The sequence below is a fragment of the Triturus cristatus genome, chromosome 6, assembly GCF_964204655.1.
Source record: "Triturus cristatus chromosome 6, aTriCri1.1, whole genome shotgun sequence".
Taxonomy (NCBI): domain Eukaryota; kingdom Metazoa; phylum Chordata; class Amphibia; order Caudata; family Salamandridae; genus Triturus; species Triturus cristatus.
In genome coordinates this window covers 327421520-327445009 of record NC_140589.1, presented here as the reverse complement: position 1 = coordinate 327445009, position 23490 = coordinate 327421520, and the positions used below count along the sequence as shown (strand labels likewise).

Here is a 23490-nt window from a genome sequence, read left to right as displayed (position 1 = left end):
TATAGTTTATAGTTTTAACTACACTTAAAAAAAATATTCGTACAATTTTCCATACATAGAGTTTATTTTTAAATTTGAGTATGCCTTGAAAGGAAAAAGCCTTTAATGTTTCTGTGAACATATATGAACCTTTGTATGTTTTTCCTCTATATTCAAACGTTTTGGCTTTTTATACAATGTACATCATGTAAAATATTTTTTTTTGTACATGTACCTTTAATTTCAATACAGCTTTTCAAAACAAAAAAAAAAATCTGTTCTTATCAGTTTAATATCTGATACGTCCTCTATCTGGGGACCATATATTAAATTGATTTTTGGAACAGGGAGATGGAATAGGAGCTTGCTCTGTCCACTCCACGCATCAACCTGGTATTGCAGTACCTCCAGCAATGGTGCACTTCCCCACCCGGGGAAAACAATGCTGTTGAAAGATAGATGAGAAAATGAAAGTAGCGCTTCACAACCAAACCCTGTAAAGTGGCGCTACTGTGTTTGCGTGAGAATAAAGCCAACCTGGTCACCATGTCTTCCTTTATTTATTTTATTTGTCATGTTTTTTTAAACTTTATTTTTCCTTCTTGTTAGTAATGGGGGTCTCTAGTTGGTAATGGCTGGCCACTGTCCAAGTAGGGACCCTTCTTCCTAAGTCAGAGTAAGAGGGCTACACCCTTTGATAACCCCTCCTCAACCCTGTGGTAACATAGCATGAGCAGCTAGGCTTATCTCAGAGGCAGTGTGTGAAGCATTTACGACCATACACAGTAACACAGTGAAGAACATTACAAACAGACACTACACAAGTAGTTATAAAAAATAAGTATCTTTATATATAGACTTAACATAAGACCAATAACGATAAAAAGCCACAATACTGTAAAATAGGATTACTCTTGAAATGCTGCAAAAATAGTTCAAAGTGTGCAAAGAGGAGTTCAGTTCAAAGCAGTAGTCTCTGCGACCCTTTTACTTACAAAGTACCTGGATTCCGTAGCAAAACCACCAAAATGTCGCAAAGAAGCTGTAGCGATGATTTTCTGCACACAAGGCCGGCGATGTGATGAATCCTTGCCGTGAGGGAGGAGACGATGCGCTGATCTGCTGATGCGTGCGGGGACAAGGCGACAAACTTCTGCACGCTAGGCCGTTGATGCGATGACTCCTTGCCGTGAGGGAGGAGACGAGGCGACGATCCTGTTGCGTGTGCGATCGGGTTGCGATGCGAAGAGATGGCGCTACGCGAGGGAGTGACGATCGTGATGCGATGCGATGAAAATGGCGGACGCCCGGCGTCCGCGGTGCGATGTCGTGATGCGATGATCTTGATGCGATGATCTGTGGGGTTAGCGAGCACTTGGCAGCCCGCAAACATGCGATGATCTTTGGTAGCGAGCACTCAGCGGCAGCAGTACAATGATTTTCCGGTGCGCTTTCAGCTGTGGCGGCTCGCAAATGGGCGTTAACGACATATTTCAGCACTCTCTTCTCTGGGGCCGATTCCGATCCGGGTCAGAAAGCACTCCGACCGAGTCGGATCCGGAGTGTATTCTGACCGAGCCGGACCCCTACAGTCCAACCGAGCGAGTACGATGCGCACGTATGCTGTCGGACTCGGCTCGGTCGGACTCCAATAATAGTCAATGGGAGCCAGTTGTACGACACGTACATGCGCTCCAATGACTGAATGGGTACGTCTCGAACAAGTGCGCCCCCTACAGTGGGTACACGTCGGTGCCATGCCTGTGTTGGGGAGACCCATAGGTCTCCCCTTGTGTCCGAGTCATAGGGCTGCGGTTGTCAGGGGGTCCGACGCGGATATAAACTTCACTAAAAGATGTATTTTAATATTTTGAGCTCAGGCATACTAAATTCGTTTTTCTACCATGTTCCTTGGGTCAGTTAGGACTATAGAATGTAATAGTCAAACTGCCCATTCTGGCCTATGGACAACAGGTAGTGGGAGAGCTGCATGTGAGTCGCTTGGACACTGCAGCATCGTTGCCGTGACAAAAGCACAGCCGTGTGGAAGACGAGGTGCTGATTCCCAGCTCGCACTGACAGCTGTTTTTTTCTCTCACTCTCTTAATCTTTAACTCTTTCGCTCCCCCTTCTTTTCAATTCTGCTCCCTTAGTCTGTTTCAGGATGTCGTAAGGAGGTCATAAGGAGGTCCTAGAGCAGACATTCGAAGGCACTTTTGCATGAGCTTAACAGTCAATCAGGAGTTCATGTCTGGTGAGAAAAAAGTTGAATATGTTCAGAGCTGATTTTGTACAAATACATTTGCAAAAAATTTTGCATATTGAGGCTAGTGATTTATTTTGTGTAATTGCGCTACATGCTGGCAATGGGTGGGATGTAAGTTTTCAATCTGTTGCATGTTTAAATCATTTTTGGTCAAAGTTGGAAACTGAAAGAGGGAAAACGTATTGGCTTTTTTCAATGTTGATGGTTTAACTGATCTAAGTTCTAAGATTGTCATTATAAAAGTGTATAATGAAACTGAGTGAGCATGATATATTGATGTGGCTTAAAGGAAATCGCGAAAATGTTCAAAATTCGGAAAAAGTGCGTGAAATTTTGGGCATATGGAATAGGTCCTGGCGAATTTCAGTCAAGCTAAGATTGGATCAGTCTGGGGTGGGGGGCCTCCGTCTTTCATGTTGGGGTCCCAATCGGATTTTGTTGTTCTATGCTGGTCAACCAAAGTTGTGTAGAAGGTGCGGAGCCAGGGAACATGTCTGAATGCACAAAACTCATCTGTTCTAACTGTGGAGGTGAAGGGCATGTGGCCAAAGACTGTGTTGAGAGGCGTCTGTGTAATCTGTGTGGTAAAGGCCACCTTTATCGAGGTTGTCCCTCATCCTTTGCCAACAGATTGAAAAACCCCCAGAGAACTTTCACCAAGTCTGGCACTAGTGATATCATGGCTGGATTACAGAGCACAGTATTAAGTGATACAACTGTTGATGAAGAATTGGTAAGGGTAGAGAAGGAGAGCACAGCTGCTGATTTGGCACACAACACACCAGTTTTTGAAAAAGAACGTGCTAAAGAGGTGGAGGGACAGGATGTTCTAGCAGAGGGTCAGACTCCCCACCGTGAGGGCACTGAGGGAGGAGTGGGTAGTTCCCAAGGTAATGTAGCCTGTAAAGCTTTAGACAACGGTGATGGAATTGATGCACAAGACCTACCAGACATAATTTTTGCAAAATTGTCCTCTGATGGTGTCAGGGGGGACCAAGACGCTGAAAAGGTTCCTGAGGCGCACGTGCAACTCATAGAAACAGTGAAGGGAAAATTCTGGAACCCATTGTCCTCCAATGGGGAGGATTCCATGAATGAGGCTGAAATTGATTCTCTCCCACCCAGTCAGGTCCAGCAAGATTCTGAGATGGTGGTTGGTGAGGGAGAGAAAGACAGTGAGGGTATGACACAAATTGAACAACATATTGCAGAAATTGAAGGTCAGCTGGTGGCCAAAAAACTGAAGTTGGAGCGGAAAATGGAGAGACAGAAGAGCTTAGAAGAAGGAGAGGCAAAGGAAATCGTGAAAAAGAAGAAATTACAAGCGACATCTGCAGAAGGAGACATGGATTCATCTCTTGATACAGGCACCATCAAGGGTAAGGTGAGGAGCGGCAAGGGTCAGGATGCAGGGTCCACAAATAGGGTGCACGCTACTGACAAAGGTGAAGGGTTGGTGAGCCAGCAATCTCGGATTCCAAAAAATGCTTTACCACAAAGAGTACCGGTACCTGTGGGAGGGAGTGTAAGAACCATGAGGGGGAGGAAGCCTGCCTTGGAGAAGGGAGAGGGTGCATCACAAAAGAAAGAGAGCAAATCTTTAGGTAAGTAGTTAAGCTCAGAGAGTAGCAAAAGTGGTTCAGGAAAGAACAGAAAGTTGGGAGCACAAAGTAGTGACATAACCAAAAGTGATTCAGGAGAGAAACGAGATCAAGAAGTTGATACTTCTGGACTCCCAGGTAAATAGTGAAGATGATCTGTTCATGGTTGTTGTCTACTCCGTCTAACAAGTAAGTATGGCTAAAGATTTTCATTTTTCACATTTCTGCTTAGTTTTACTAATGGCTTTACAGATTGTTTCTATTAATGTCAGAGATGTATGTAGTGCGGAAAGGAGGGATAAAGTGTTATTTTGTTTAGGAGAAATGAAGAGGGTGGATGTTTGTTTGTCTCCAAGAATGTCAGATTGCTTTCAGGAAAGACTACTCTTGGTGGCGGCAAGCTTGGAAGAAGGGCCTTTCGTTTTGGTCTGGAGAAGACAGCAATCGGAACAGTGGAGTGGCAATTTTGGTGGCGAGCAGGAAGGTGAGCATTATTGACTCCACAGTTCTCAAACCAGGGAGAGCACTAAGAGTTTAGGCACTTTCCCAGGGAGCTCCCTTTATTTTACTAAATACATATGCTCCTGCTGATAAGGAAGAACAAATGCATATCTTTGAAAATGTTTTCAGAAGTGCATGTTTGACCAGAGGGAGTTTAATTTGGGCAGGAGATTTTAACACTGGTTTGACATGTAAAGATACAGGGAGTAGACGCCCTAAAGATAAAACAGGTCATGCTCTCAAAGATATTGTGGGTGACTTTCATCTAACTGATGCTTTTTTACAGGCAAATCCTGGGAGGAAGACTTGGACTCAGGCTGGGGGAGACGGGAGTGGGGATGAAGTAGGTTTTTTTACCTGGCATGGACCAGACTTATTATTGAGGTCCAGGATTGATTTTGTGTTTATCTCAAATGACTTGAAATGTTCAGAATGTGCACTTGAGCCGCTTTTCTTTTCAGATCATATGGCACTAAGGGCAGAAATAGTTTTGGACAATGTGAGAATACATGGCAAAGGTGTTTGGAAGTTGAATGTCTGTCTTTTAAAGGATTAAAGGCTGAAGAGGCTCTTTTCTGAACGTTTTGAGGGTTGGAAAACTTTGAAAGACTTTAATAGTTGGACTGATTGGTGGTTATGGGTTAAGGTGAGAATTAGTGATTTGTTTTTAGAGAGGAAGGTAGAACGCTGGCAAAAGACAGGGTGCGCTATTTGAATGTGTTACAGGGACGCTTGCAGAGATTATATGGCATGGTCAGATTGGGCATGAATGTAGTGAATAAAGTGCGAGACTTGGAAGAAGAGATTGAAAATATATACTTGCAGCGTCTGGATATAGTTAAGTCCCTTGCCAGAGATGAATGGATGGATGGAAATGAAAAATGCTCACACTATTTTTTTATGAAAGTGATAGAGGAACAAAGAGCGGCTGATGGATGGAAGGACAGTCAGGGACGGTTGCAGACTACTAAGGAAGGCATGGGTGAAATGTTGACGGAGTTTTTTGAGGACTTGTATTCTGAAAAAATTGTCAGTCCCTCCGAGTCAGCGGCTTCACTGGCAGTGATCAAAGACACACTGACCTTGGAGCAGAAGCAAAGCCTAGTGAAAGACTTCAGTGGAGGAACTTGATATAGCTATGAGTGCCTTTGAAAATGGAAAGTCGCCCGGTCCAGATGGACTTCCCATTGAGTTCTATAAAGAGCTCTGGCCGATTTTCAAGGACTCAGTACTGGAAGTCTGTCGAAAGCGGAAAGTTCTTTGTGAAACTCCCAAGAAATTCTGTGAAGGAATCAATGTTTTATTGCACAAGAAGGGTGATAGAGTTGAATTGAAAAATTGGCGGCCGATCACCCTGCTCAATACGGATTATAAATTGTATATGAAGCTGTTGCCTCGGAGGGTGGGTGAGATTATTTCTGATCTCATTTCTCCAGACCAAGTGAGAGCTGTTAAGGGGAGGCGAGTTTCAGATTGTTTGGCTCTCATTAGAGATTCTATTTGATTCCAAGTAGACAGGAATTCCCCTTTGGCATTGTTGAGTCTTGACTTTGAAAAGCTTATGATAAACTTTCTCATAACTTTTTATGGCAAGTATTGGCAGCAATGGACTTTCCTTTATTGTTCATCCAATGGCTGCGATGGATATTGAGGCTTCTACCAGTAAAGTGTTATACAATGGTTGGTTCTCCAGGGAATTTAATGTGAAGAGTGGAGTGCAGCAGGGGTGTCGTATGTCTCCCACACTATTTGTTTGTGCTATTGAATGTCTCAGTAAAATGATTCAGGGGGATACACGCATTTCTGGGGTACATATATCTGGGAGCGGCGGACAATCTGTAAAAGTACAACTATATATGGATGCTGTTACACTTTTATGTACCAATAGATTATCTGTAAGAACTGCTTTGGATAAAGTTGACACTTATTGCAACAGTTATGGCTCTAAACTCAGTCTTAATGCATGCTTTATGGGAAGTGGGATGAAGATCTTTGTCCAGAAATTAAACAGATGGAGGATGCTGTCACAGTGCTGGGAGTCAAGTTTGACATAGAGGGCCAAGGAAAGAAGAACTGGAAGGAGAAGATTCCACAAGTTTCCAGGACTATTGGATTATGGTCATTGAGGGCCTTTTCTTTTGAGGGGGGGGGGGGGGTAGGGGGGGCTTGTATTAAGGACTGTGTTATTGCCCAGTTTGTTTTACTTGGCTGCTGTGTTTCCTGCACCGCGATGAGTACGAGTGATCCTGGCACGGAAGTTCGCGCTTTTCTTCTGGAGAGTCGCAATGGAGCCATTGGCTAGAGACATTCTGTACAAGCCAAGGAGTGCAGGGGGAATGAACTTACATGATCTGCGACATATCCTTCATTTGTATTTTGTTTTTGTTCATTTACACATGTTTTTCTTTGCCTAGTCCAAAGCGGGAACTTTTGTGAAATATAACCTAGGTTTTGTTTTAAGATCCCTGAAAATGTGGACACCAAAAGATGTTTCCCCCCTTGCCTTTTCATCGCCTGAATGTTATGGTTTTGTAAAAAAAAATTTGACTTCTTATCAACCTGCAAATGCTAGAATCTTTTTGTTAGAAATAGTTTAAGATAGTGTCTGCTTTTGTGTCCAGCAGGTCACCGGTGACTACATTGCCAGCCATGGCAGAACCTTTCATTTGGATATGTAGCGGCCAGTCCCAGCCGCGGAAGTGCCCCGCCATGTTTGTTGGCCCCGGGGTGTGAGAAAGACAGCACCTACATAGCAGGAGGTATTCCGTGCTGTCGGCGGAAGAATGCAGCCGTTGCTGATCGTAACCTGCCACCAACCCACTGAGGTATTTCAAATGAAAAAGAACTTTGATAAAGAGACGTACCCATTAGTGGTTATTAAAATTAAACTTCAAGTACCAGAGGGCTGTGCGGGCCACGCCCATTGTGGCAAGATACATTTAAATGAAGGACTATGAACTGTCTCAGATGCAATTGAAACGCCATTGAGAAAGGGAAAGAATCCTGAAACGCGTCTGGCGTAAAGACATGTCGGTGGAAAGTGTCGATTGTGCACGTCTGCAGCCGTCAGTAAATTATGGAGAAAGTTTTACCTGTGTGGCACTTCCTTCTTTGGGGCAACCTTTCATTTGGATATATATATATGTTAGATCTGGGGGTCTCTAGTTGGCAGGGTAGGTACCACTGTCCAAGTAGGGATCCTTGCTTCTAGTCAGGGAAAGGGGGATACACTGTTAAGATAACCCCTGCTCACCCTCTAGGTAGCTTGGCCTGAGCAGTCTAGGCTATCAAAGGCAATGTGTAAAGTATTTGTACCAACACTCACAGTAACACAGTGAAAACACCACAGATTTACTCCACACCAGTTTTAGAAAAATAATGTATCTTTACTAAAAACTTCACAAGACCAAATACTACAGACAAACCAACATATAATTCAAAAAGGTTACTTTAAGGATAGTTCAAGAGTTTGCAGAAAAGTACTCCAGGATGGCAAAATCAGTGTCCTGCACAGTGCGACTCTCAATGCACAAAATGCGACACTTTCGTGCCCAACAGTACCTGTAGTTGCGATAAGGTTCCCAAAAGCTATAACAAGGAAGATGGCAAAGGCGATGCGATGCTCCTGAGATCCTGGGGAGGCTTTGCAGCAGCCCTGCTTCACGCAGCAGAGGTGGATGCGCCGGCTCCGATCTGTAGGGGGAGGATGCGATACCTTTGGCTTTCGTTGCGTAGGTTTCTTAGGGGGAAGCTTCACGCACAGGTTCGATGCGACACTCTTCGATGTGGTGCGATGCGTGGCGCAGCGTTGCCTTCCGGCGCCGCAACTCTCGATGCGCCACGGAACGGGACTCTGCGTCGACGCACGCAGCGATTGGAGACTTTTCACGCACCGGCAGTGGTGCGGCCCGCAAACTGGTTCTGCGACAACCCTCGCAATGGCAGGAAGCTTCACGCTTCGGGACGATGCTCGACGCACTCGGCGATGCGGAGACCCTGCGTGTTGCGATGGTGCCGCGATGAAATTTTCCACGCACTCTCGTCTTGCGACACGCAATCGGATGATGCGTTGGGTACCAGTCACTCTTGTTCACGCTTCTGCTTCCCAGCTCCCTCAACACAGCAAAACGACCTCCTGAAGCCCCAAGACTGGGCAAGCACTCCAAGGCAGGTCAGAACTCTCTCAGCAGAGTTCCAGGGGAGCTGGTGGTGAAGTCCTTTTGTTCCTGGGACTTCTTAACAGGGAGCCAGCTCTTCTCAGGCCCTTGGAGATCAGAATCAAAAGAAGGGGACACAGCAAAGTCCTTCCCCTCTCCTTGGCAGCAAAGCAAAACAGCAAGCAGGCAGTCTTCTCCTCTTCAGTTTCTTCCAGCTTTCTCCTTGGCAGAGGTTTTTCCACAGTGATCTAAAGTTTTAGGTGTCTGGGGTCCTCTTCTTATACCCCTCCAAGTCTTTGTCTCTTGTGTTTCAGTGGGGGGATTCCCCTGCTCAAACCGGTTCCTGGGTGTGCTCTGCTCTGGAGCACCTGGTTCCTTTCAGAGTGAGGGGCAGGGTCGTTAGACGCTCAGCAGGAGGTGGAGCCTTCTTTGTGCCAGCAGAGGCAGAGTCCTCAGCCTGGCCAGCAGGGGGTGGAGCCAGCTTTGTGTTTGTCAGGGGCAGCCCTATTCAGACCCAGGGACTACTCCTCCCACCCATCTAAAGCAGATCTCCCTATTCACCCTGCTGCTGACTCATCCAGGCTCCTGGAGCCACCTAGCACATCACCTGACACCAGTCAGCCAACCAGCACACAGGAAGGTTAAACAGGAGAATAGCTACTTTCTAAAAAGTGCTATTCCCACACAGTGAATTTAAAAACCATCTTGCTAAAAAGATGTATAATTAAATTCTGAACACAGAGATACCAAACTTGGATTTTCTATCTTGCCCCTATGGGAAGATAGGCATGTAAACAGCCTTCCCCATTCTATCCTATGGGCAAGATAGCCTCTCAGCAGTGAAAAACGAAAATGGCTGTAATTCACTACCAGGGCATGTTACACACGTCAGTACATGCCCTACCTTTCAGATACACTGCACCCAGCCCAGGGGGGTACCTAGGGCCACCATAGGGATGCCTGACATGTACAGAAAGGGAAGGATAAGGCCTGGTCAGTGGGTGCACTGGCCAGGTCGACATGGCAGTCCTGGACTGCACATAGGCACTGCAGGCAGGCCTAAGACATCATTTTAGCGCTACTCCTGTGGGTGGCACAATCAGTGCTGCAGCCCACTAGTAGCATTTGAATCACCAGCCCTGGCACACGCAGTGCACTTTACTAGGGGCTAACAGGTGAAACAAATATCCCAATCATGGATAACCAATCAATACAACAATTTACCAAGGGAGCACTTGCACTTTGACACTGATCAGCAGTGGCAAAGTGCCCAAAGCATCTAAACCAGCAAAATCGGAATCCAGCATAGCATCAAAAATACAGGAGGTAGAGGCAAAAAGTCAGGGGTAACCACGCCAAAGATGCCAGGTCTAACACGTGTCCCCTCCAGCTGAAAGTGGGGAGAACTACCCACCCTCTTGGGAGTTCTCATCGCTAAGGCGGAAAAACCTGGACAGACCATCAGCGTTGGCGTGTTCTGTACCGGGGCGGTGTTCCACCGTAAAGTCCATCCCCTGTAGGGAGATGGACCACCTCAACAGCTTAGGATTCTCACCCCTCATCTGCATCAACCATCTGAGGGGCCTGTGGTCCGTCTGAACCCGGAAGTGAGTCCCAAACAAGTAGGGCCTCAGCTTCTTCAGCGCCCAGACCACAGCAAAAGCTTCCCTTTCAATCGCACTCCACCTCTGTTCCCTGGGAAGTAGCCTCCTACTAATGAAAGCTACAGGTTGGTCCAAGTCCTCATCATTTAGTTGTGAGAGCACCGCTCCCACTCCATGCTCAGAAGCGTCTGTCTGCACTATGAACTCCTTGGAGAAGTCAGGCGCCTTGAGTACAGGTGCTGTACACATGGCCTCCTTCAGGGCATCAAAAGCTTCTTGGCAGGCACTGGTCCAAATCACTTTCTTCGGTAACTTCTTGGAAGTTAGTTCTGTCAAGGGAGCCACAATGGTGCCATACCCCTTGACAAAACGGCGATAGTACCCGGTGAGTCCTAAGAACGCTCTCACCGCTGTCTGGGTTTTGGGGGGTTCCCAAGCCCGGATGGTATCTATCTTGGCTTGTAGGGGCGCCACCTGGCCGCTTCCTACCTGGTGTCCCAAATACACCACCGAACCCTGCCCTATCTGGCACTTACTGGCCTTGATAGTGAGGCCTGCACTATGCAGAGCCTTCAACACTGCGCAGAGGTGTTGCAAGTGTTCTTCCCAAGTGGAGCTGAACACAGCGATGTCATCCAGATATGCGGCGCTGAATTGCTCCAGCCCGGACAGTACCTGGTTGACCAGTCTCTGGAATGTGGCAGGGGCGTTCTTCAACCCAAAGGGCATGACACGGAACTGGAAGTGCCCCTCTGGCGTTGAAAACGCAGACCTCTCCTTGGCCCCATCAGTTAAGGCAATCTGCCAGTACCCAGAAGATAAATCAAACGTACTGAGGTAGTTGGCAGCTCCCAACCGATCCACGAGCTCATCAGCTCTGGGGATGGGGTGTGCGTCAGTCTTCGTGACAGCATTGAGCCCACGGTAGTCCACACAAAACCTAAGTTCTGGAGTGGCACCTGGCGCAGCAGCTTTCGGTACAAGTACCACTGGGCTAGCCCAGGGGCTGCTGGAGGGCTCAATCACCCCTAGCTCCAACATCTTAGAAACCTCCTTCTTGATGCTGGCCCTGACCTTGTCAGCCACCCGGTAAAACTTCTGTTTCACAGGCATGCTATCTCCCGTGTCCACGTCATGGACACACCAGTTGGTGATACCGGGGGTCAGGGAGAACAGAGATGCAAACTGACCCAACACATGGCGACAGTCCCTCTGCTGTTCTGGGGTCAGGGTGGGCGAGAGGACCACTCCATCCACTGACCCATCTTGCTCCTTAGCTGCCAGGAGGTCAGGAAGAGGATCACTATCCTCCTCCATACCTGCATCTGTAGCAAGTAGCATTGTTATTTCAGACCTCTCAAAATGGGGTTTGAGGCGGTTCACGTGTAGGACCCTCATGGGGTTCCTGGGAGATCGCAAGTTGACCAGGTAGGTCACCTCACTCTTGCGCTCCACCACCTCATATGGCCCAGTCCACTTGTCCTGGAGCGCGCAAGGCTCCACTGGCGCCATCACCCACACCATCTGCCCAGGTTGAAATTCCATCAGAGTGGTATGCTGGTCATACCACCTCTTCATCTCATCCTGGCTGGCTTCCAGGTTCACCTGAGCGAGGGCCCGGAAGCGCTGTGTCTGGTTGCGGATGGCCAGCACATAGCTGAACACATTCTGAGGGGTTTTCCCCGGGGATTTCTCCCAACCCTCCTTCACCAGACTGAGAGGTCCTCTAACAGGGTGCCCGTACAAAAGCTCAAAGGGACTGAACCCTAGAGACTTTTGTGGTACCTCCCTGTAGGCAAATAATAGGCATGGCAAAAAGACGTCCCACTTCCGTCTCATGGGCTCTGTCAGCCCCATGATCATGCCTTTCAGGGTCCGGTTGAACCTTTCAACCAACCCATTTCCTTGAGGGTGGTAAGGAGTGGTGAACTTATAAGTTACCCCACACTCCTCCCACAGAGACTTCATATACCTGGAGATGAAGTTGGTACCCCGGTCAGATACCACCTCTTTGGGGAAACCCACACGGGAAAAGATCCCTATCAACGCACGGCCCACCACCGGGGCTGTGGTTGTCCTGAGAGGGATAGCCTCCGGGTACCGGGTGGCATGATCCACCAGGACCAGGATGAACCTGTTGCCTAAGGCGGTCCTGGGGTCCAGTGGCCCCACAATATCTATTCCCACCCGCTCGAAAGGGGTGCTCACTACCGGAAAAGGCTGGAGAGGGCCTTTGCATTTTCCTCCAGCCTTGCCACTTGCCTGGCAAGTCTGGCATGATTTACAAAAGGAAGCGACGTCCGTCTTCATCCCGGGCCAGTAAAAGTGGGTGGCAAGCCTTTGTCGGGTCTTGTCCTGCCCGAGATGTCCTGCAAGCGGCACGTCGTGAGCCAGACCCAGTAGGAAGTCTCTGAACCCTGCGGGTACCACCAGGGTACGTGATCCACTGGGCTCAGCAAACCTAGGCTCACTGTACAACAAGTCATTCTCCCAGTAGAGAAAAAAGTTCTTCGGATCAGCACCTGCTGCCTGGTCTGCAGCCTGGTGCCGCAGACCTTCAAGAGTAGGGCATGTCTTCTGCGCACGGCAGAACTCCTCTCTGGAGGGACCACCCTCTTGCTGCCAATGGGTCAGCTCAGGTATGACTCCCAGCTCAGCGACCTGTTCCCCTGTAGGCTCCAGGGCATCCCCCGTAGGTTCTGCTCCTTCCTGGACCGTGGGAACAGCGGGGGTGGACGCACCACGCCCCTTGCCCTTCCTCTTTCTGGCAGGGACCTGGGCCACTGTTTCAGGCTCCAGGTCTGCTTCACAACCCTGTCTGGCTGCCATGGACCGGGTGGTCACACAGACCCACTCAGGCAAACCCAACATCTCCAAATGAGCCTGGCGTTCCACCTCCTTCCACGGGGAACTCTCCAGGTCATTACCTAGCAGACAGTCTACTGGCATGGATGGACTCACAACAACTTTGAGAGGACCTGAGACCCCCCCCCACTCAAAGGGAACATGTGCTACCTTGCAAAGGCGCACAGAGTTGTCAGCTGACACTACTGGGTGAAGTACGTCTGGAATGATCAGCTCCTCAGGGACCCACTGACACCTGACCGTAGTCACACTGGCTCCAGTGTCCCTGAGAGCCTCCACCCTCCTCCCATTGATGGTCACCCACTGCCTGTACTTCTTAGTGTTATCAGGGACAGGGGTTTCCTGGACCATCTCTGTGTCTCCTAAAGAGACAAGGGACATAACTGCTAAACCCTCCAAATCACTAGAAAGTAAATCCCCCCCAAAAGCTACACTAGCTATACCCGGTGTTGGAGCACCAGTGGGTGCCTGGGATTTCTTGGGACACACAGGAGACTTGTGACCCAATTCCTGACAGTGATAACACTTAATGGGACCCTTTTTATCCGACCTGCCCTTAGGGGGCCAGGTTGGTTTGGGTTTTGACTTGGGGGGCTGGGACTGGTTACCCTGGGAACTATTTTGGGGCCCTTGTGAGAACTCCTTTTGGTTACCCTTGTCCCCCCCACTCTTCTGCTGGGGACCCTGCCCACCTTTGGCAATGGTACCCACAATTCCTCTGTGGACCCTGGTACTGCTCCAGCGGTCCGCCTCCTTAGCAAGCTCAATGGGGTCCGTCAACTTGCTATCTAAAAGATGCTGGCGCAGCTCTGGAACACATAGACTACTCAAGTGCTCCCAACTAATTAAATGTAACAACCCCTTATAATCAGTTACTTTGCTGCCCTTCATCCAACCTTCCAGTGCCCGCGAGTACAGATTCACACACTCCATCCAAGTCTCAGACTCTTTCTTCTTGGAATTTCTAAACTGCAGTCTATACTGCTCTGGAGTAAGTCCATACCTGAGACATAGGGCCTCCTTCATATTGGGATAGGTCATGGCACCTGCTAATTCTAAGGGCTCTAGAGCACTCCTCCCAGAAGCCTCAAAATGTTTCCACAGGCCCGCCCCCCAATGCTGTTCAGGCACCCCATTCATCCTCAATGCAATTTCATACGATGTGAACCAGGCATAGATATCCTCACTCCTATTGTAATTCTGTACTAAATCTTTGGGGATATATACTTTACCCCCCTGCACTGGCTGTGCGCTGCCACCATTTGAACCGGACTCCACCTGCTTGGCCTTGATGTCCAGTTCTCTCATGCTCACTTCATGAGCCAGAAGCAATTTCTTCTCTTCCAAGGCACGGGCATTCTTGCTCTCCTCCGCCGCCTTGTCCTTCTCTACTTCCAATTGCTTCATTTTCATTTTCATCATTTCCATTTCGTGGTTTCTCACCCTTTGATTCTCCTCCAGCTCCTCTGGCGTGAGCCCCCTACTGGAATGGGAGCTGCTAGCCCTTGAGACTGGTCTGCCCACAGGCAGATCTTGGGGAACAAAACCCTCCTCTTCATTTGCATCACTTTCCTCCTGGGCCTCCCACCAGGCCTTCAGGACTCTTTGTAGCACATCTTTTCTAGCTCCGCTTTTAAAAGAGCAACCACGGTCTTTGCAGAATTGCTTGAGATCTTCAACTTTGTATGAATATAAATCCACAATGGAAAACTCCAATTCTGCCTTCTCGCTTGTTGCCACCTGAGACATGATGCTCTTGAAGAGTTACTCAAAAATAGAATCAAAAATATAGTATGTGGTTGTCTATTGGTCTGCACTTAAACTAGTGATGTACACCAATTACTGTGGGTCAAGTACAAATACAAGTTCAATCCTCACCGCTGACCACCAATGTTAGATCTGGGGGTCTCTAGTTGGCAGGGTAGGTACCACTGTCCAAGTAGGGACCCTTGCTTCTAGTCAGGGAAAAGGGGATACACTGTTAAGATAACCCCTGCTCACCCTCTAGGTAGCTTGGCCTGAGCAGTCTAGGCTATCAAAGGCAATGTGTAAAGTATTTGTACCAACACTCACAGTAACACAGTGAAAACACCACAGATTTACTCCACACCAGTTTTAGAAAAATAATGTATCTTTACTAAAAACTTCACAAGACCAAATACTACAGACAAACCAACATATAATTCAAAAAGGTTACTTTAAGGATAGTTCAAGAGTTTGGAGAAAAGTACTCCAGGATGGCAAAATCAGTGTCCTGCACAGTGCGACTCTCAATGCACAAAATGCGACACTTTCGTGCCCAACAGTACCTGTAGTTGCGATAAGGTTCCCAAAAGCTATAACAAGGAAGATGGCAAAGGCGATGCGATGCTCCTGAGATCCTGGGGAGGCTTTGCAGCAGCCCTGCTTCACGCAGCAGAGGTGGATGCGCCGGCTCCGATCTGTAGGGGGAGGATGCGATACCTTTGGCTTTCGTTGCGTAGGTTTCTTAGGGGGAAGCTTCACGCACAGGTTCGATGCGACACTCTTCGATGTGGTGCGATGCGTGGCGCAGCGTTGCCTTCCGGCGCCGCAACTCTCGATGCGCCACGGAACGGGACTCTGCGTCGACGCACGCAGCGATTGGAGACTTTTCACGCACCGGCAGTGGTGCGGCCCGCAAACTGGTTCTGCGACAACCCTCGCAATGGCAGGAAGCTTCACGCTTCGGGACGATGCTCGACGCACTCGGTGATGCGGAGACCCTGCGTGTTGCGATGGTGCCGCGATGAAATTTTCCACGCACTCTCGTCTTGCGACACGCAATCGGATGATGCGTTGGGTACCAGTCACTCTTGTTCACGCTTCTGCTTCCCAGCTCCCTCAACACAGCAAAACGACCTCCTGAAGCCCCAAGACTGGGCAAGCACTCCAAGGCAGGTCAGAACTCTCTCAGCAGAGTTCCAGGGGAGCTGGTGGTGAAGTCCTTTTGTTCCTGGGACTTCTTAACAGGGAGCCAGCTCTTCTCAGGCCCTTGGAGATCAGAATCAAAAGAAGGGGACACAGCAAAGTCCTTCCCCTCTCCTTGGCAGCAAAGCAAAACAGCAAGCAGGCAGTCTTCTCCTCTTCAGTTTCTTCCAGCTTTCTCCTTGGCAGAGGTTTCTTCTTAGTTCCACAGTGATCTAAAGTTTTAGGTGTCTGGGGTCCTCTTCTTATACCCCTCCAAGTCTTTGTCTCTTGTGTTTCAGTGGGGGGATTCCCCTGCTCAAACCGGTTCCTGGGTGTGCTCTGCTCTGGAGCACCTGGTTCCTTTCAGAGTGAGGGGCAGGGTCGTTAGACGCTCAGCAGGAGGTGGAGCCTTCTTTGTGCCAGCAGAGGCAGAGTCCTCAGCCTGGCCAGCAGGGGGTGGAGCCAGCTTTGTGTTTGTTAGGGGCAGCCCTATTCAGACCCAGGGACTACTCCTCCCACCCATCTAAAGCAGGTCTCCCTATTCACCCTGCTGCTGACTCATCCAGGCTCCTGGAGCCACCTAGCACATCACCTGACACCAGTCAGCCAACCAGCACACAGGCACACAGGAAGGTTAAACAGGAGAATAGCTACTTTCTAAAAAGTGCTATTCCCACACAGTGAATTTAAAAACCATCTTGCTAAAAAGATGTATAATTAAATTCTGAACACAGAGATACCAAACTTGGATTTTCTATCTTGCCTCTATGGGAAGATAGGCATGTAAACAGCCTTCCCCATTCTATCCTATGGGCAAGATAGCCTCTCAGCAGTGAAAAACGAAAATGGCTGTAATTCACTACCAGGGCATGTTACACACCTCAGTACATGCCCTACCTTTCAGATACACTGCACCCAGCCCAGGGGGGTACCTAGGGCCACCATAGGGATGCCTGACATGTACAGAAAGGGAAGGATAAGGCCTGGTCAGTGGGTGCACTGGCCAGGTCGACATGGCAGTCCTGGACTGCACATAGGCACTGCAGGCAGGCCTAAGACATCATTTTAGCGCTACTCCTGTGGGTGGCACAATCAGTGCTGCAGCCCACTAGTAGCATTTGAATCACCAGCCCTGGCACACGCAGTGCACTTTACTAGGGGCTAACAGGTGAAACAAATATCCCAATCATGGATAACCAATCAATACAACAATTTACCAAGGGAGCACTTGCACTTTGACACTGATCAGCAGTGGCAAAGTGCCCAAAGCATCTAAACCAGCAAAATCGGAATCCAGCATAGCATCAAAAATACAGGAGGTAGAGGCAAAAAGTCAGGGGTAACCACGCCAAAGATGCCAGGTCTAACAATATATATATATATATATATATATATACATACTGTTTATATTTTAGAAGCGTCTCAGAAACATGCAACTGATGGGGGGGGTCGGCGCAGCCCTTAAGGGACATAACAGTCGTCCAGAACAACAGAAGCGGCGCAAAAGGCGTGAGTAGGAGTGTACGCCAGGAGAAACTCTCTACGTACAACACCCCAAACAACAGGTTGAATATTCTGCACAGGGGCGGGGTCAACACCGGCGGAGTGCTTACAAGCACAGATAACAAAGGGGCGGGTCTGTGTAAAACAGCTACAAAGGGTCTGAGCCCTCTCAGGGTATTAAAAGGGAAAGGTGTCTCAATCACAGACCTCATTAAGAAGGAACATAGACACTCTGAGAACCGACCCAACCCGTTAAAACGTGTGAAGTCCATCAAGGTATTCACAGAGCCCCAATCCGAGCCCTTAAACCTCAGGAAGACAGCGCAGGTGCTCCCAGAGGTCCAAGCCACGCTCTTAAGCCCTGAGAAGAAGAACCCGCGGACCCGTGAGCCCCAAGATAGCCCCTTAGACTTATCTGTAAAAAAGGATGCTAAGCCCCTGAATGAGGTCTATACACCCAAGAGACCCATGGCAGCGATAGATGTACCGGAGGGTGTAGAAGAGGCGGCGCCGCCGCAACCCCCTAAAACAACGCGCCTCTCAAGAAAATATCTGAAGCTGAAACCGGGGGTCCCTAAGTTGCAGATAGCCGCGGTCCTCAGCAACCCTGAGGCTACGGTGGTGCCACCCTGCGTCCTGAAACCCCAGACATTGGCAAATCAAATAACTGTCCCTGTAGAGGTGCACACCCCTGAGCAGACGCCAAAGCCGTTTGTAAGTGTTCAGGCCCGGCCAAGGGTCTCAACAGTGGACAATACGCATCCCCCTAGAAGGTCCTTCTAGCACGGATACCTACGCACTCACGCTGATGAGGGGGTTGGTAGACAGCATAGGTAGAACCCCAGAAGAGGCGTACCAAGGGTCTTTGAGCACAGAGGGTTTACAGAACACCGGTAACCAGGCACAACACCCTAACACAGACATTTCAGCGAGGCCCCAGGATTACAACGACAACTCCTCACGATCCTCATACCCTTTGTCCCCTGGTACCCCACCGGGAGCATACGACCCTACCAGCCCCACGGCCATCCCCTTGTACAGTCCTGTGTCCAGCCCCGTGGCCATCCCCTTGTACAGTCCTGTGTCCAGCCCCGATGCCAACCCCTTGTACAGTCCTGTGTCCAACCCCGCTGCCATACCCGTGTACAGGCATGTGTCCAGCCCAGCTGCCATACCCGTTTACAGCCCTGTTTCCAGCCCCGCGCCCGCTATTGGCAGTATAGCTGGTGCTGCGGAGTTGCCGCCATTTATATGACCGCGCAAGGTGTGCCCCCCTAAGCAGGGACAAGATGTGTCTGTAAACGCAGAAGATGTATTCAAGGCTCATGTAAAAGAGATGCAGATGGCTGTTCGAAAATTAAGGCGTCAGGGGAGCCGCGCAATCATAAGAATGGATATGGGGTTTTCCAAGCTCTGTAATAAGAGGGAGGCCCAACATCTGATCGCTGCAAGGACTGGGCTGTGTAAAAATGGGGTCATACAGATGTGTCAGACAACTGTGGCCGACATACATGGTATACAATGGTGACTAAGACAAGACCAGCCCCTAAAGACCCCCACAGCGACTGGTGCTCATAAGCGGCCTCTAAAATATAGCCGTCAGGTCCAGAGGTTAGTGACAAAGTCTGTACGCTTCTTAAAACTGCTCAAGCAGCGCCCATCTGCTGCCCCACACCCCCTCAGACAAGACCCCACTGTTTCCCCACATCCCCTCAGACAAGACCCTGCTGTTTCCCTAAAACCCTTCAAACAAGGTACCGCAGCTTCAACAGCAACGCCTGAAACACTTAAACCAACACTTCACCACTGACAATACATAGGGTCAGGGTCTAACATACCGAGGGTCGGCCATTTGAAGGGGGTAGGGGGGCTGGCTTTAAAACTCCAAACACCACAGCATTCAGAAGGACCATGGGGTGGAACTGTAGCGGCGGCCTCCATGAACAAGGCGACCAATGGCTGAAGAAGGCTCGAATATGCGCTACCCGCAGGTTTACAAGGACCCCTGAGACAGATCCCACCCCGACCCCCCGAAATGACACATCAGAGAACACCTCCACAAATCACACTCCTTTTTTTTTTGTGTCCTTATATATGCCGCCAATCTATACTCTAGATGGAAACCCCATATGCCTCTCACATTGTCTGTTGGTACCGCCCTGGACTCAATGTGTGGCATTAAAGGTCGCCCAGAGGTAGGCTGTTTCCCTGTCCCACTCCCCTGTCCTACGATAGAATATCCTAGGGCTGGGGAGGACCGGATCATAACAAACCTCTGGCGTAATCATTGGACCGTTATGTCGACAACCAGGCCACCAATGCCGACCACACGTTATCTGAATTCTCTTTATGGCACGCCATATCCATCTTGCTAACTTCTATAATAGTTCGTAAGCAGTCAGTAAACCTGGGGGAGGCAGTTGACTTCCATTCTTTGCAAATCTCTCTCCTGGCTATAACCATCACATAGAATATAAATTGTGTGGAATAATTGTTCACGTTATAACCAGGTGGTAAGCCAAAAAAGACTACCCTTGGAGAACATATAATGGTAGTTGGTAAAACCTTCCGCAGGAAGTCAAAAATTTCCTGCCAATATTCGAGAATCTTTGGACATTCTAAAAATATATGTATGTCATCGGCTAACAAGAGTTTGCAGCGCGGGCAGCAATAACTCACACGTGTGACCCTGGACAATCTAGCGGGGGTCCAATACACCCGATAGACCGTGAACAGATGATTTCTCCTTAGACTAGCCGGTTTTATTAAACTCTGAGACAGAGAAAAAGAGTCCGTCCAGATCTTACTTATCACTTCAGGGCTATCTGATATCGGATTACCCCAGAGACTAACCAACTCACTGTTTAACATTTCAGTTGCCCCCAGTAAAGCCTTATACCAAAATGAAACCTCACGTTTCCACCCTCCTCCCCTGGAGACAGATTCAAGTATCTCAAGGTCTCTCGGTCGCTGTACCGTCTGTCTTGACCACCAGGCGGAGAGTTGGTAAAACTTAAATCTTGTCAAAGATCCATTTGTGAGTGAAGCTAAGGAATCCCAGTCCAAAAGGCCCGAGTTGCCCCAAAGATCTCCTCATCTCCTCACGCCGGCTGTTTTGAAAGGTTGGGACAACTGGTCCTGAAGGCACTCCGGGGTGCCCGGGGAGTCCCAGACTGGGGCATTAGCATGGTAATATGGGATTCCCAGAGCCCTCCGGACAAATACCCAGTTCCTAAGGGCAGCCTGCAGGATCTTCAAACGGACTTTCTTGTAAAATTTCTGGTCGCCAAATTTAAACAAAAAAAACTCCTGTCCCTGTGGTAGATCATGAAGCAAAGCCTGGAATAGGCGGCCCTGTGAGGTTGAATCCAATTTGTTGGTCAGTAGTCTAAAATTTTTAAAGTGAAAGGCGTGACAATATGTGAATAAGTCAGGTAAGCCTAAGCTCCCAATCCTTAACCCTCTTCTTAGCTTTTTCCAGGCTATCCTGGGAGATTTACAAGCCCAAATAAAAGAACCGATCTTACCTTGAAGGTACTTAATCTCTTTTTGTGGAAATGATAAGGGGATGGAATTGTATAGAAAAGTTAATTTGGGAAGAATGGACATTTTAATAAGGTTAACACGTCCGTAAATGTTAAGTGGCAGATTATCCCATTTTGTTAATGTTTTTGTTATTTCTTTTACTACTATCTGCCAGCTCATTTTCGAAATATTTTTCAATTCTTGGGTTAAATTAATTCCCAAATATCTCATTCTATGTTTTACATTTTGTATAGGTGTAATATTATTCCATCCCATTATTTCGGTCTTTTCTCTATTTATTTGGTATCCCGAGAGCCTTCCAAATTCTTCCGCTAAATAAAACAACCTGGGTATGGCTTCCTCATGATTAGAGGTATATAAAAGAAGGTCGTCCGCATAAAGAGCAACCTTTAGCTCTAAATCTGCTATCTTAAAAGGTTGAATTACATTATCAGCCCTTATACCACAAACAAAAGGCTCAAAATAAATGTCAAACAAAAGAGGGGACAGGGGGCAACCCTGTCTCGTACCACGGGATATCTGAAACCAATCAGACAAGCCGTTGTTGACCAATACTTTTGCTCTAGGGCCCTGGTAGAGTGATTTAATTCCCTCTATAAAAATTGAAGGGAACCCAAACCCAGCCATGGTGGCCCACAGATAATTCCAGTTTACTTGGTCAAAGGCCTTGGCGGCGTCTATTGCAATTAGGGATAATGGAAGCCCTCTGTCTTCTGCATAATCGATGGCACCGATCGCCTGGAAGGTCAACTCATTCAGCTGCCTCCCTGGAATGAACCCTCTTTGATCCTGATGTATTATAGATTTTATAATTTTGGCAAGCCTAGTTGCTAGGACCCCCGAATAGAGTTTCAAATCAGAATTTAAGAGAGAAATGGGCCTGTAGGACTCACTTTTTTTCGGATCCTTATTAGGTTTTATAATCAGGGTGATCGTCGCTTCCGCCCAAGTGGGGGGGATGCTCTGGCCAGAAATCAATAAGTGGTTAAAAAGTAAGGTAAGGACAGGTACCAATTGCTCTGAACAGTCTATATATACTTCACTTGGTAACCCGTCTGGGCCCGCCGCTTTCCCCCTCTTTGTTCTCTTGAGTTGAGCTATTACTTCCCCTTCCCTAATCTCACTCTCTAAATAGTTCTTATCAATTTCTGAGATTTGGGGTAAATTTTTCTGGCTTAACCAGGATTGGACATTCTCTAGCTCGACACTCGTATCTTCCTTATATAGGCCTTGCATGAACCCTCTCGCTTCCTCCCTGATGTCCCCATCCTCCAAAATTGATATACCTGTCTCTCTCTGAGTTAAAACTTTAATATTGTTCCTAGATCTTTCCTCTCTGGATTTCCAGGCAAGAAGGGCCCCACATTTCTCCCCATATTCAAAATTCTTTAGCTTACTAGTTTCCCATTTTTTCCGAGTGATCTTTTCTTCGCTAGCCTTAAAAAAGATAGTTGTAGTTCTGAAAGCTCCTTTTCTAATTTTGGAATCTTCTCTCTATCTAAAACAGTGGCTATTTGTAGTTCCAAGTCCTTTTCAGTAATCGCTTTCAACTCATCCTGTTTTTTATTTTTAAGAATCTTTCTATTGTGGGCCATCAGGGAACTCAACATGCCACGTAAAAAAGCCTTATAAGATTCCCACACCATCTGAATGGTAGAGGAGCCAATGTTAATATTTAGAAATTCAGTTGTTAATTTCCTCATTTCTGCCTTCACTTGATCCTCTAAAAGTAGCGTCCTCTCCAGTGTCCACCTAATGACAGGGGGTCTAGAACTTAGTGAAAAGACCATTTCAACTACCGCATGATCGGATATCCCTACTGGATATGGGAAAGAGAGATTATATCTGCTAGCAAATGTTGATCTACTAGGAAGTAATCAATTCTCGAATAATTTTTATATTTTTTGCTGTAAAATGTAAACCCCCTGGTAGAGCCGAACTTGGCTCTCCAAACATCCAGTAAATTAAAGTCTTTCATCATAGCTCTCAGGGCAGACAGTGATTTAGAAGGGGCATGATATTTAACCTTTGAAGTCCTATCCAGATTAGAATCAAAAATAAGATTAAAATCCCCCCCCAAGATCACAGGACCTGGGGGTGCTAATAGACCTGCTGCCAGTTTCAATAGAGGACCGGGGTCATCATCGTTTGGGCCGTAATATACTGCACATGTGTAGTGGATGCCGTGAATAGTGAGGGCTGCCACGATCCATCTACCGGTCTGGTCAGACTCAAACTTTATCAGTCGTATCCCCCTGTTTACCCTAACAATAATAGCAACCCCCCCTGGTCACCCCCTTCTGTCTGGAGCACACTATCTCCTGCACCCACCCCAATTTTTCAAAAACTAGCTTGCAAACATTCAACACAAGGTGTGTTTCTTGTATAAACATAAGGTCGGCGCCGGAGTTTCTTAAAAAATCACAGACCCTAGTCTGTTTCCTCTTGTCGCCGATTCCGTTCAAATTCCATGAGAGGGTTTTAATACTTATCAATCTACATACGGCCATACCACCTTGAAAGCACCTGATCTCGTCACA

The 23490-nt window shown here is 48.0% G+C and overlaps 1 pseudogene; it reads left to right on the top strand.

Moving 5' to 3' along the window:
• Nucleotides 1–227: 227 nt before the first annotated feature.
• On the top strand, nt 228–406 carry LOC146816818 (U2 spliceosomal RNA; annotated as a pseudogene).
• Nucleotides 407–23490: the final 23084 nt, after the last annotated feature.